The 14,547-nt window shown below is 50.5% G+C and overlaps 1 protein-coding gene across 6 annotated transcripts in view; it reads right to left on the reverse strand.

Annotated features, from left to right (window-relative positions):
- HRH1 (histamine receptor H1) overlaps positions 1-14,547 on the reverse strand; it is a 93,345-nt gene that overhangs the window by 64,993 nt on the left and 13,805 nt on the right. For 2 of the 6 annotated variants that reach the window (XM_046641510.1, XM_046641492.1), the window contains exon 2: positions 13,695-13,788. The exons of the other annotated variants lie outside the window; for them this stretch is intronic. The gene's annotated coding sequence lies outside the window, so the exon portion shown is untranslated. The remainder of the gene's footprint in view (positions 1-13,694; positions 13,789-14,547) is intronic. 6 annotated transcript variants of the gene reach the window in all.

Here is a 14,547-nt window from a genome sequence, read left to right on the forward strand (position 1 = left end):
GCCAGCAGAAGCCAGGGACCAAGAGATGTCATGGGCCAGCAGAAGCCAGGGAACAACAGTTGTCATGGACCAGCAGAAGCCATGGGACAAACAGATGTCAAGGGTCAGCAGAAGCCAGGGACCAATAGACGTCATGGGCCAGCAGAAGCCATGGGAACAGAGATGTCATGGGCCAGGAGGAACCAGGGAACAACAGATGTCATGGGCCAGCAGAAGCCGTGGGACCAACAGATGTCATGGGCCAGCAGAAGCCAGGGACCAAGAGATGTCATGGGCCAGCAGAAGCTACGGGACAACAGATAACATAGGCCTCCAGAAGCCAGGGACCAACAGATGTCATAGGCCAGGAGAAGCCAGGAGGCAGAACACAGGCTCCACCTGGGCAGGCACCTTTGTCTACTTTGTTCTGCAGAGCATCCCGAGTGCCATGGGGAGGGTCTGGTACACAGTAGGTGCTCAATAAATGTTTGCTGAATGAATGAAAGGAAGAGTGGAGAAAAGAGAAGAGGTAGTTGGCATGAGCAGGACAGCCAAAGCAGGAGAGCAAGGAGCTGAGGCCCCTCGTTGTCCCAGTACTGGAGAGGGAAGAAGACACTGCTGCAGGGGGAGGACAGCCTAATGGTTCTGCAGTGGATCTGAATGATCCTCTGGTTCCCCGTGGGGCCCTGCAGTATTGTGGTGACACAGTTTTCTGTCTTCCTTACATCTCTCTATATCCAGACAATACACCCCATTAACCGAGGTTAAACTGGGCATGTGGCTAGTCCCTGCAACCCCAGAGAACCTGCTAACAGGGAAGTCTTCCTGGAAGAGATGCCACGGAAGGGAGAACTCAGAAAGGGCATTCCCCTGACCCCTTTCCTTCCTTTACTTTTTTAAACAGTTTTATTGAGATACAATTTACATACCATAAGATCCACCCATTTTGCTATGCATATTTTTTATCACAATAAAAAAACCCTAGAGGGGCCACCCTGGTGGCGTAGTGGTTAAGTTCGCACACTCTGCTTTGGTGGCCCAGGGTTCGCAGGTTCAGATCCCAGGTGTGGACCTAGCACTGCTTGTCAAGCCATGCTGTGGGGGCATCCCACATAAAACAGAGGAAGATTGGCACAGACATTAGCTCAGCGACAATCTTCCTCAAGCAAAAAGGAACATTGGCAACAGATGTCACCTCAGGGCCAATCCTCCTCAGAAAAACAAAAACAAAAACCCAGAATAAAATTCGCTTGTTTTCAGTGTACAGTTCAATGGAGACTTTGAGTTTGAGTGGGCAGAGGAGGCGGGAGGGTATGTTGGCAGCAAAGACATGGTGATGAGCAAGCACGAGGTGTTGGTTGGTCGTGCTCGGGGAAGGGTGAGTTGTCCAGTGTGGATGGGGCAAGCGGAGCGGACAGTGTGTCAGGGGAGGGAGCAAGGCATCCAGGCCAGCGTGCAAAGAGCCTAGGAACAAAATTGGCTGAGTCTAGCTTTGATCTGCTGTACCTGAAGCCAGCGGTGGTGCCCGCAGAGGTCAGAAGACTTGGGTTCTAGAGCTGGCTCTACCAGCACAGGAGGGTGACCCTGGGCAAGTCACCGTCCCTCTGTCGGTCACGTTCCTCCTCTGCAGGAGGGGCCTGCACCTGTCATCTTCAAAGCTACTTCCCCTAAACCAACGTGGTCAGGAGCACGGGGCTGGGAGCCAGATCTGGCTTTGAATCCTGTTCCTCCACTTTTTAGCTGTGTGACTCCTCATCTCTCGGACGGGGACACCAACAGTCCCGACGTTGCAAGGCTGTTTAGAGGGTCAGATGAAGTAATCAATAGAAAGCGCTCAGCACGATGTCCAACCCCCAGCAGATGCTCTGTACGTGCCTTGTCACCACACGTTGTGTTAGGTGATGCTGGCAAGATGTATGAGGGCAGCAGTGCAAGGTAACAAACAGAAGTCGAGATCTGCTCCCAACTGCAGTGTTTTCAAAGTCACACTTAGGGCACAGATAGGCACACAGCTGTGTCTGGGATGGAGGGAGTAAAACACATTATCAGAAAAATGCTTGGTTTCCCATAGCGACCACGAATGCAGAGAAAGCCCTTGGCGTCCAGAACTGGCACCATGTGCTTGCTGTCACGGAACTCAGCCCTAAGGCGGCAGCCAGGCCTGACTCAGCTCCGAACCTTGGCACCCAAAGCCCCGTAACTCACAGAGCTTTCTGCTTTAACCGCTGAGCAAATGTTCACCCGAGATTTACTCCCTACTCGCCTGTGTGTTTCTTCCGCTTCCAACAGACAGAAAACAACGAAATCTCTGGGTATCAGTGAGAACCCAACATCAGAACCCAGGCTCAGTTCTGTGACTCACTCCTGCTGTCTAGCCTGGAATGCTGGGAAAAGGGTGCGGCACCTGGCAACAGATCCATCCACTTCTTATATTCATACAAGGAGGGAATCAATGGACGAATGCAACCTGAGGTTCCAAGCAAGAAGTGGAGCATTACCGAACTCTGAGCAACTTCCAAAAACGCTGCAGGCAATTAGCATCATCCCTCAGGGGCTTCATAGCACAGTGGAAAGGGATCAGCGGATCTCAGCTCAAACCTCAGCTTGGCTAAACTAGCTGTGTGATCTTGGGAGAGTCACTTAGCATCCCTGAGCCTCCCTTAGCACCATGCTTCCCCATCTGAGGACATCACCTCCTATTTTGTTGTTACTTGTCCAGCATCCATCTTCTCCACCACCCTGTAAAGGCAATGGCTGTGTCTGTCTGTCCATGGCAGCGTCCCCATCACACAGCAGGGACACGATCCCTACGAACAGACTCCAGCTCCTGCTTGCCTTCCCTCTCCTCTGCTGCTGGCCTGGGCACTGCCTGTTTGGGTTTGCCAAGGATTCTGAATGGAATCCAAGAACTTAAGTGAGAACTTTTTCTTCTAAAGGCCACTGGTCAAAAGGCCAAGGTCTGCATCCGCCCCAGGAGTGACCTGCAAGGCTGTCCCTGTTTCTGGCTTGATTCAAGGACTCCATAGAGGAAACAGTCCTATGAGCACGTCGATCAAGTGGAGAAGCTGCAAATCCTCTGCTCCCACAAGACCTGGAGTGATTTCTACCAGGACCCAGATGCCAGAACTGCAAACACGAGCTGGGGCTGTAGCCCTACGTAGCAAAGGGAAGCAGGCGTGGAGGGGAATAGCTTATCTTTGCAGGCGAGGAGAGTTTTAGAAAAAAGAGAAAAAAAAACACCATAAATTTCTCTCTGTCTCTCGGGGAGTTTCTATCTGGTGATGGAAAGAGGTAAACCAGGCATTTATTTCACATTATGACGTGTACATGGCACCACAAAAGCACCCCGGCCCATCCGGGCATCAGGGCATGAAGGCAAGAAGGGGAGGACACCCCTCAACAGAGCCCTTCCTTCCCCATGCCCACCCACATCACATCCACTCTCCTTTTCTGTACACAGAACATTACAAGGTCCCCCACCCCTCTCCCATCTTAGTTACTTTCTGTTAACCTCCCTGAGCACACTCTGTGATGTGGCCTGGCCAGGCCACTTGCTCTTCCTGGAGCATGTCTTCTACCTCTGTGCCTTTGCTCTCTCCGTGCCGTGTTCCCTCTGCCTGGAATGTCCTTCCTTCACCTTTCTACCCATTGAAACCTTATGTTTCAAAGCCCTGCTCACACTCATTCATTCATTCAAGTATTTCTTGAGGGCTCACTACATCCCTGACACTGTGGTGGGTACCAGGGACATAATGGAGAGCCAGCCACAGCCTGTGTCCTCAAGCTGCTTACAGCTATGGGGAGACAGATGGTTACAATAAGGAGGAATACATGCATGGTAGGTCTAAGTCCAGGGAAGGGTCCTAGCCTAGCCTTGGGGAGCCGGGGGTATTCAGGGAAGGCTTCCTGGAAGAGGAGACTTGAATCTGAGTTCTGAGGAATGAGGTGAAAAGGGAGAGAGGCGCATATAAATGTATGTGGACACCAACAAGTATGGCCATAATAATAGGGACATTAATTGAGGGCTACTAAGAGCCAAGCACGGGGTCAAGCACGTCAGATGCAAACTCCTCTAGTCCTCACAACCCTATGGGAGCGAACACTGTTATCATTCCCATCGTCAGATGAAGCATCTGAGGCACAGAGAAGCTAAGAACTTGCTCCTGGTCACACAGCTGCTAAGTGGCAAAGCTGGGTTCAAACTCAGTGCTGCCCCAGGGCCCACTAGGATCTGCCGTCTCACGCTGTCAGTAGTATTCTTTTTTTTTTTTTTTAAGATTGGCACCTGAGCTAACATCTGTTGCCAATCTTTTTCCTTCTTCTTCTTCTCCCCAAGCCCCACCACTACATAGTTGTATATTCGAGTTGTGAGTGCCTCTGGTTGTGCTATGTGGGACGCTGCCTCAGCGTTGCCTGATGAGTGGTGCCGGGTCTGCACCCAGGATCCAAACCAGCGAAACCCCGGGCTGCCAAAGCAGAGAGCACGAACTTAACCACTCGGCCAGGGGGCTCGCCCTTGTCAGTGGCAGTCTGCCACTTCCTCTTTCCCCTGACAGAAACACTTATCACAGACATCTCTCCAAGTGGTGCAACAACTCAAGTTTCACTCTACATAATGACTGCGGAGGATGCCACTGGATTTTGAGCAGGGAAGTGACAATGATCAAATTCTTTCCAGAGAAAGAGCCCTCTGGGGACAGCAGGGGCGTGCCTGGGGGCAGAAAGCTGTGTTCGGGGTCCTGGGGAGGGAGGACGAGGCCTGAACTCAGGCTAGGATAGGGAGGATGCAGAGGGGCGGAGGGGCCGAGCTGTGGGAACAGGACCAGGCAGCAGGATGCAGCAGCTGCCACCCCTCAGGGGCCTGTGGGAGGGGACAAAGTTGGGGTGGGGGTCCCGACAGCCCCCCACAAGACCTCTCACAGACCGGCGCATCTTCTCCCTGAGCCCCTCCCTCAGTGCTGTGTGCTGCAGTTTTCTCGATGCGTGCTCCAGCCAGCACTGCCAATCCAGAGTGAGTGATCATCAGTTTCGGTTCCCTGAGATGCTCAGCTGTGGCACCTGCAGAATTCCTAATTCTCTGAATAATCTTCGCCCAGGAGGGTCACATCCATTCCACCCAAAGTGCAGAAAGCAAAGAACCCCACAGGCAAGCCCCAGCACTGCTTTCACACTGTCCCCTAGGGCCGCCCACCCAACCTCACCACGCTCAGACCTCTCAACCCTCATACGTCCACTCCAAGCAGCCTCGGTCTGACGGCTTCCCTCCATTGCCACCACCCCTCGGTCCAAGCCCTCCTCTCTCCCCTGGACGGTCACAATAGCCTCCCTGCTGTCTCCCCGGTCCCACTCTAGCATAAGTTAGTCCACATCTCTAGCCTCAGTGTTCTTATCTATACAATGGGCATCCTAACGCTTAGCTCACAGGGCTGTGGAGAGGACTGGGTGACAGGAATGGAAGACCCCAGCCAGGAATGCTATCTCAACAGATGCAGTTCCCTTCCTCGGTCAGCTGCACAGGAGGCGTCAAAAAGGTCAGGACCCTCTTTCACACTCAGCCAGGACACATAATAGGCAGGCTTCAGAGACCTCTGGATCTCCTTGCCTCTCTCGACCTCAGCCCCAACCTGCAGGGCCTCTTGCACTGTCTCCCTCCTATTTCCTTCCATGCAATGGGAGTTTCACTGGTTTTGTGCCCCTGGCCTCTCTCCACCTCCTCGTTTGCCCCTCCCCGGGGTCGGTGCACGGTGCCACCTCTCTATGAGTGAGTTTGAGAGATGGAATAGGCAAGTATAACTCAGGCCCCTCCCTGCTTCTCTTAGGAGCCCCCTGCAGGCAACAGGAGTCTGCCTCCGCTCTCTACCCTGGAGGAAGGGGCGCCCCTCCGCAGGGGCCCAGCGCTGCCTGCACCCGGAGCATGCCGGGGCACCTATCCAATTCTGGCCTTCAGCATCAGCCAGCCCACATGCTCCCATGTCACTCTGATGAGTAATAACGGTGACATTTTGTTCTCCAGCTGCTTTGCTTTTTGTCTTAATTCTCAGCTGGTCCAGAACTCAGGCCAGGCAGAGGAGTACTGTGTATCAGGCCCCCACCCCCATCAGGACTGAGCAGCGGGAGAAACCCTGACTTGTTAACAGAGCTTCTCAGGGCCTCGGTCAAGCCCGGTGCCGGTACTGTGAGAATCAATCAATAAACGAGTGACAAATATTTCCTGAGCTCCTGCAACAACAGTGAAAAGCACTCATCTTTGCTTGGTGTTTCTTACGGCTTTGGAAGCACCTAAAAGCATCTTCAGGTGTGCGAACGCTCCGTGCCAGGTCCACTCACCACCTCAGCGCCTTCCCTGTCATTTGCAGGATCGAGGCAGATCTTTAAGGGTCTGGCTGTGGTCTTCCTTCCTCCATACAATAAGTTTTACTGCACACCTACTAAGTGCCAGGTGCTAATCAGTGAAGACCTTGCAGGTATAGCAGGAAACCAGGCACACGGTCCCTGCACTCCTGGAGCTGACAATCTGGTGGGGGCTAGGAAGAAAGTCAGTGGAGGGCGACTGGATGGGGGCGGTGAAAACAGGGTGGTCCAGATTTGGGGGAAGAGGCTTTCAATAATGCTGTGAGATGGTATTATTATTATTATTCCCCTCTGACAGATGAGGACACTGAGGCCCGGGAGGTTAAAATGTTTCCTCTGAGACCAAAGAGGTAACTATTTACCGCGTCAGGATGCGAGTTCAAGTCCAGACTCTGACACCTCAACTACTGCCACTAAACCCAGCTGCCCCCAGATTCTAGCATTTTGTAAAAGAATCGTCCCTCCGGAAGCTTCAGCAAAGTGGCAGGTGGCAAGCCCTCGAAGAACTTCCCGTCTAACCTGGGGGCAAACGCTGATAACACGAGGCAGGTCAGAAATGAGCGCACAGGATTAAGACAATTTCAAATTTTAGAAACCCAATGGGATTCATTTTGGAACATGACAAAATGACTCCCAATTTCTTCGGGGAAGAGAAATTCATATAATATATTTAGTTATTAGTCAGTTTGTTTAATAAACATGAGTTGCCAGACTCTGTCATAAATGCTTTTCAAATATTAATTCCATCGAACTTCATGACTCACTTAATACCCACAACAATCCTGAAAGTTCATGCAGTCACTAACCCCACTTTATGGCTGAGGGAATCACGCAAAGATAGGTCGGATGCCTCGCGTGGGACACACTCAGGAAAGTGGTGGAGCCAGAATCCAAACTGACGTCTGGCCCTGGAATCTCTGCTCTTTTACCATAAACTGGATTTATGAGCACCATTTATACAATTGAATTTATATACACAATTACATTTTGTCTATTTGTCTCTTTCTGCCTCACACGAACTGGTTTTCAGGAGATTGTGATGGTCTGATTTAAATGCAGAAGTCATGGTTCCCCTCAGATTTGCTCTGGGAAGCCCCTGGGAGGTGCTTCGAAGAGCTAGGCTGTCATTCTCCAGGGAGGCTCAAAATGAGGTCTATGGGAGACCCACATCAGGCCCACCGGGCGGGCTGCTGTACAAGCAGACAGGTGCTGTGAACAGAGGAAAGAGAACCCAGCTTCCATCTGAACCCAGGATCTACAGACACATCGGCAGATGCTCCAGACCACGTGTGCGGGCTGGCGCTGGAAGGGCACGTACCAGGGCTTGGGGAGAGCGACAGCAGGGCCGACGTTTCTAATGAGGATTCTCTCCAGGAACAAAGAAAAGCCAGCTAGTAAATATATGAAGTCCTCCCCAAAGAAGAAACCGAGTGAAAACTGCCTAGAAAAGTATGAAAGAAAAAAAAAGGAGGAAAAAGAAGATAGGGAAACAGATTCCTTCGCTAGCTATTAAAACATACACTATACAAATAACCATCAAAGCCACGCGGCACAGATCCACACTCCGCTCCTCCACCCACGCTGTGCCCAGTTGGCGTGCGCCCTCTGTTTCCCGCCGTGGCCCTGAGAGTCGGCCACTGGCATCAGCAGAAAGTTCAACACCAGAACAGACAGCCTGGAAAGAGACCTGCTGTTAAGGACAGGGTTTCCAGGTTGCATGCCCCAGGCCCAGGGTAAAATGGTGTCCCTGTAGTTGTGCAACGCTGCGACTCTGCCCCAGAGACATGGAGCAATTTAGTGATACGGGTGGCAGAGGGGAGGAAAGGAACAGAGAGTCAGTAAACAGGATGGGGACAACCAGTCAGATGTGTGAAAAGAAAACTAAGTTAGACCTTTATCTTACAATCAAACCCAAACAGGTTAGAAAGTGATGATTTAGCATGAAATATGAAACCATTTAAACAACGACAACTAGAAACCTTGCCTTCCTAATCTGAACAATGGGGATAATAGTAACTACCCCATAGCGTTGTCGTAGGGATTAGGAGAGATGATCCAAGTTAGCACCATGCCTGGCACTTCAGTCAAAACGGACTGAGGGCAGACTTCAGCTGGGAAATTTGCCCAGATCTAGCTACCCAAGGTGGGGGAGAGCGGAATTGGCAGGAGGGGTGTGGCCCCCAGGTCATAATCTAGGGACCAGGCAACCTGCCATCACGGAGAAGGGAAGCCTCTCTACAATTGCAAGAGGAATGGTGCACGGAGCCAGGTCCTCCCCGGGCACCAGGGATGATAACTCATGACAAGCGCACTGTCTGCAGCCGCAGCAATTTTAGAAGCAGGAGACTCGAGCGGTGCCCACAGCATCAGCCTTTCCCCTGGGCTGAGCTCCCTTCCTCCGGGATCCTGGGTCGGAAGTGGCGTACCCAGCACCCAGGGCTGGCTCTCCCCACGGCACTCAGGATGAGGTCGCAGTCCCTGTCCACTCCTACCCGAGGCAGCCTGAGCCTCTCCCTGCTGGAAAGTTCCTCCTCGGATGGAGCTGAGATCAGCTACCCTCCCCGCCCTCCACTTCAGCTTCCACCCACTAGGGGCCTCACTGGTGAGTCCACCAGTCTCAACAAGAACAACACCCAGCTTGCACAATCTCTTCTAGAGAATGGAAGAAGCGGGAACCCTGCCCACCTCATTCTGTGAGGCCAGCATAACTTTGATACCAAAGGCTGACAAATAAGCACCAGAAAGGAAAATTGCCAATGACTCTCACTCAGGAACTCAGGACGTTAAAGTCCTACACAAAAAGGTTAGCAGAAATAATCCAGCAATAAAGATGCTGTAAGACGACACAAATTGGGTTTATCCCAGAGATACAAAAATCAATGTTGTTCATCATGTCAACAGATTGAAAAAGAAAAATCATGTGACCATCTGGGCAGATGCAGAAAAAACATCTATCAAAAACTCTACTTCCGTCTAGGACTAAAAAAAGGAAGAAACAAAAACACTCAGCAAATTGGGAACTCTTTAATCTGATAAAAATTATCTACCGAAACCCTCGAGTAAACATTATAACTAATACAGTTGCAAGACGTCCACCATTCCTTCTTCGATTCATCCTTGCACTGAGGTCTCAGCCAGGGTGGTAAGGCCAGGAAAAAAAGGGAACAAAAGGGAACAAAAGGATTGGAAAGGAAGAAACAGCTGTTATCTGCGCCTTCCACAACTGTACACAGTCATGTGTTGCTTAACGACGGGGATGCGTTCTGAGAAATGTGTTGTCAGGCGACCTCATCATTGTGCAAACATCATAGAGCATACTGAAGGGGAAAAAAATTTGCCAAAATGTGTCTTTTTAACATGAGGATTATTTTAGGTTGATTATTTTGAAGAAACAAAAGACTCAGAAACTTTTTCTTGTTATCTCTCCTTTAACTGCCTAAGAGAATTCAGATAGAAAACCCAGTCTCAGGAAGCGAGCTCTCACCTTAGCATCACATGAACCAGGTGGTGGACAGGGAGGAACCTAGAAAAGCCTGTTTGTTGGGCTCCCCTCCGTGTTCTTCTGTTTCTGTGGCCAAACACTTGTTTTCCAAACATTTGCTCCTTTCACCTACCTGTGAATTGCCTTCCTTCCCTTTGAGGGCCCTGACTCTCCCTGCCCTCAACATCTTCTTCTGTCTTTAGCTGAGGGTGGTATTTAAGGGGAGAGCTTTGGCCATTTTGGCCAATTATTCACTTTTCCTGAGTTTCTCCCGTGTATACATGTTATTAAACTTGTGTTTGTTTTCTCCTGTTAATCTGTCTCATTCAATTTAATTCTTAGACCAGACAGAAGGACCTAGAGGGTAGAGCAAAATTTCTTCCTCCTCTACAGGACTTACTCAAACATAGATGGTATAGTCTACCACACACCTAGGCTGCATGGTACTCATCTGATGGGACCACCATACATGTGGTCCATTGTTGACTGAAATGTCATTAAGTGAGTGGTGCATGACCATACATAGTGTCTTCAAAAAAATTTATAAATACATTTTTCTGAATTAGTAAGAGAGTGTGGCAAGATTTCTGAATACAAAATCAATATGGAAAATGCAAACATATGTCTCCAAAAAGTAACCAACATAGCATTGATTTTAAAAATGTTTGTGTAGATAGCTAGCTAGATATACCATTTACAATAGCATACAAAATATTAAATAACTACACACATATCTAACAAAAGATGTGCAAGAGCACCAAGGGAAAATTAGGAAACCATACCTAAACTGTATCCTAAATAATGAAGAGAGATACCATGTTCATGGAAGACTAAATACGGCAACTTCCACCCCAGATGGGGCGATAGAGAGTTCAGCAGTAATAACTGGCGGATCAGAGCACCCTGGGCTTATATTCCACCTCCTGTTGCTTCTAAAATGTGTGACTTTGGGCATTCCACCAAGCTCTCTGAACCTCAGTCCCCTCACCTGTAAAAGAGGGATACCGCTCCTGTCTAGCTGTTAGGAGTCAATGGACATGAAAGCACTTTGTAGAGTGCTGTATAAATACAGGGATTTTACGACTAGCATTATTGCCCCTTGTTGGTCTGAGGGTGAGGGAAAATACTCTCTCCCAAATGAGGCCAGCTGGGACCTTGCTCATCAATTTGTCATCAAGGGCATTGCTGAGTGCTTATTCTGTGCATAGCATTTCCTCATTCAGTCCTCACAGCAACCTATAAGAGGGGGAGCTATATTAGCCCCATTTTACAGACAAGAAAGCTGAGGCTCAATCAAGCAACTTGTCATTCATACATTCATTCATTCAACATTCATGAACGCCTTCTATGTGCCAGGAGCTGTGAATACCCTGGTGAATAAGACAGAAATGGTCCCTGCTCTATTAGAACTGATATCTGGTTGGAAAGATAGCCAAAAATCATACACCAAATAGCCAGTTGGCAGAACCAAGAGTCAAACTCAGGTCAGTTGGACACCAGAGTCCATGCTTCTAACCACTCCTTAAAGCTGCCTTCCTCAACCTCCTCTGTTCCATCCTCTCTGTTGTGATGTGATGGTTTCTAACATCCACTCTGCTGGCAGCACCAAGTTTCAACAGGACTTGCCATCCAAGCTGCTGCACGAATTGAGAGCTGTCAGCTTCCATCCTGGCCCATGTGATCCTCTTATATTATCACTGGAGAATTACAGCAGGGAAGATGAATGCATAAAAGAGGAGAGGCATCCTGCCCCCACCCCCCAGCATCAGTGCCATTGTTCCCAATGAGTGTGTGCCGGAGTCCTCTGCCACCATTAATGGCAGAAGTGAGTCACTTATAAATAAGATATGGAGCTTTATTATAATTACATCCAGAGATTCAGAAATGCTCAGCGTCACAGTGAAAGGGAGGGCAGCAGGTGACTGGGGCTTGAATGATCCTCTGCCAGGTACGTCTTTCAGATAAAACGTCTTGGATCAGGAGCAATTACAGCTAATGCCCAGCCTGAATGCTAATGAGAATTACTTAGAATTGCATGTAATTCTTTGCCATTTATACTATCTGATTTTTTTTTTCCCCTCCTTTTCTCTGCTTTTCCATCCTGACATTAATCCTGAGAAAGAGACACTGGCCAAGCACAATGCATGGCCATTTTGCAGATGAGGAAACTGAGGCCCAGGGTCACTCAGCTCAAAGCGTCAGGGCTGGGGTTCTACCCTGAACTTTTTTACTCCCCTATTCAGTCTTTAAGGAAAAAAATTTCAGAACTCTGGCTGTGTCCTCTCCACGTGGAAGGTGTGCAAAATATCTCCAGCCAGTAGGAGAATCTGAAAGGCAGCTGGGGTGATGCATTCTGTTGACACCTCTGCCTTGGTGAGGACAGGGCAGCTGCGGGCAGACTTATGAGATGAACTTCAAACCTACCCTCTGCCATCCCACAACCACCAAGAGGCCCACATTTGTCCCTCGGGGACCTGAGCAACACCTATGAAGAGAGAACCTAAGCAGAAAGATAAGAAGAGCCTTTCTCCTGTCTGCAAGCCAGAAAAGCGTCCCAAATGCATGCCCCTCAGAACCCAGGCAAAGCAGGAAGTTCAAGCCAGGGCGTGATGGAGTGAGGTTAGCCACTAATAGTGATAACGACAGCAATGGCCAGCATTTGCTGAGCACCCAGTAGAGTGCCAGAAGTGTAAATAAGTCCTCACAGAGACTCTTTAAAGGTTTCAGCTATTTAAAGCTTGAGACTGCACTAAGACCTCTGGGACACACACTACATCTAACTCGAGACCTACTCCCACTTTCTAGGTGAGAAAGCAAGAGGCTTGCAGAGTTTCGGCAGCTGGCAGGTGGCAGAGCCAGGATGCAAAGCTGGATCTGTTTGACCTTAACAGTAGCAATATTGACAACTAATGTTTGCATCACACTTTGATGTACCGCATAGCACAATTTAAGTGCTTTATGCACACAAACACCATTAGCTCTCTCACCAACCCCGTGAGGAGGGTGCTATAGGGAAACTGAGGAACAGAGAGGTGTAGCAACTTTCCCAAGGCCACAGAGCTCATAAGTGACGGCGATGGGCTTTGAGCCAGCTCCAGAATCCACACTCCTGATCCCTTTGCTATGCTTCCTCCTCGTTCTGGAAAGGCCACACCAATTCCACCAGGCATTCCTTGACTGGAAAGGAGAGTGCAAACACAAACACAGGATTCCAAGAGAGTCCAAGGGGAGGAAGTTCAGACACAAGTTCTTCCTACCACAGCTGAGGGCCAGGAGGGACCATGCCTAGCCCAGGATTGCCCAAACTCCTCCAGGCTGCAGGGTCCTTGGCAGGCAGCTGCAGCCTCCACCCAGCTCTGAAATCAAGGACAGGCAGTGCTGGGCCATTTCTCATCTTGGAAGGATTCTCTGTCACACTTGAAAATGGTACCAAGCTTCCCTAGAGACTCTCCCTCCCTCAGGGGAAATACCTCTCGAGACAGCCAGCCAGCCTCAGGCAGGTTTGCACTGGCATGTGAGGGTCCAGCAAGCCCCGAATCATATTAGGGCCTTTACATGGGCCTGTCAAGGCTTCCTGTGAGTGACAACCCCCCACCCCCAGCAACAGGTCCCCTGCAGGACAGCTATCAGAGAGAAGTGAGAGCGGTGCAGAGGCATCGGGGACCCGGTTGCCTAGCATCTCTCTATTCTTCACCTTTGCTGCTGCAAGCCACAAGCAGGAGGGACCTAACGTCCCATTGGCAGCCTGAGTTTCACTGATAATCTGGAAGGAGTCAGGTAAGACCTATGTTCAAATCCCAACTCTGCCACGGACCAGCCGGGCAACCTCAGGCAAGTTACCATAGACGATCCGTCCAATGAGGCTAGTAAGGACAGCACCCACCTGCAAGGCTGCAGCCAGAACCACACGGATAACGCAGAAGGAAACTCGGGTCCCTCCAGCCTCTCTCCCTCTCCAGGTCTCCGCTGGTTCCTGGCTGCCTCCAAGATAAAAGCCAAGATTGGACATTCAAGTCCGTTCCTATCAGACCCCCAATGCCCCTGTCCTTCCAGCTCTGGAGACACACTCATCATCTGCGCTCCTGTCACAGGGGTCTGCACCCTATCACAGAATGAGCTCCCCAAGCATCTTCTGGCCAGGGCATCTTGCTCACACAGTACTCCCAGCGTTGTCCCCCTCAGGTAGGGTTCTGGGTCTCAGGTGAGAGCCCCCTGCTGGAGGACAGAGACCCTGCCTGGCGCATCTCTACACTACCAGCTTCCAGAGCCGACATCTTCAGAGATTAAGGGATTCAAGGTAGGGTCTTTTTGCTGGGGGAGGGCAAAGGGGGTAATCACCCAGAGGAGGAAAGCGGCCTCCGTGAAGAGCTGGTGCGCTCCAGCTCCTGACTTCATTGGCTCCTTCCAAAAGAATCCAGAGCAACTTCCACAGTTTGGTCCCCTCTCACCTTTGCCCTGAAAGAGCAGCCCCGATGCGGTCCTGCCAGCAGAACCCACTCCCTGGCAGTAATGGCCACCGGCTCTTCCAAAGGAGCCTCGCGCGGTACAGTGAGGAGCACGTGGTCGCTCCGCCTGCGCTTGCAGCGGTGCTGCAGGAGCCCGCGGGCAGTGGTCTCCACGCTTCCCACACCCCGACCCCTGGTGACGCTGAGCCTGGGGCTCGTCCGTGTGTAAGGTTAAGTGGTTTGGGTCAGGCCGACTCAGCCTCAAAACGCTGGCTCTCCCCTTAACTTGCT

This window comes from Equus quagga, chromosome 1, assembly GCF_021613505.1.
Source record: "Equus quagga isolate Etosha38 chromosome 1, UCLA_HA_Equagga_1.0, whole genome shotgun sequence".
In the NCBI taxonomy this organism is placed as follows: domain Eukaryota; kingdom Metazoa; phylum Chordata; class Mammalia; order Perissodactyla; family Equidae; genus Equus; species Equus quagga.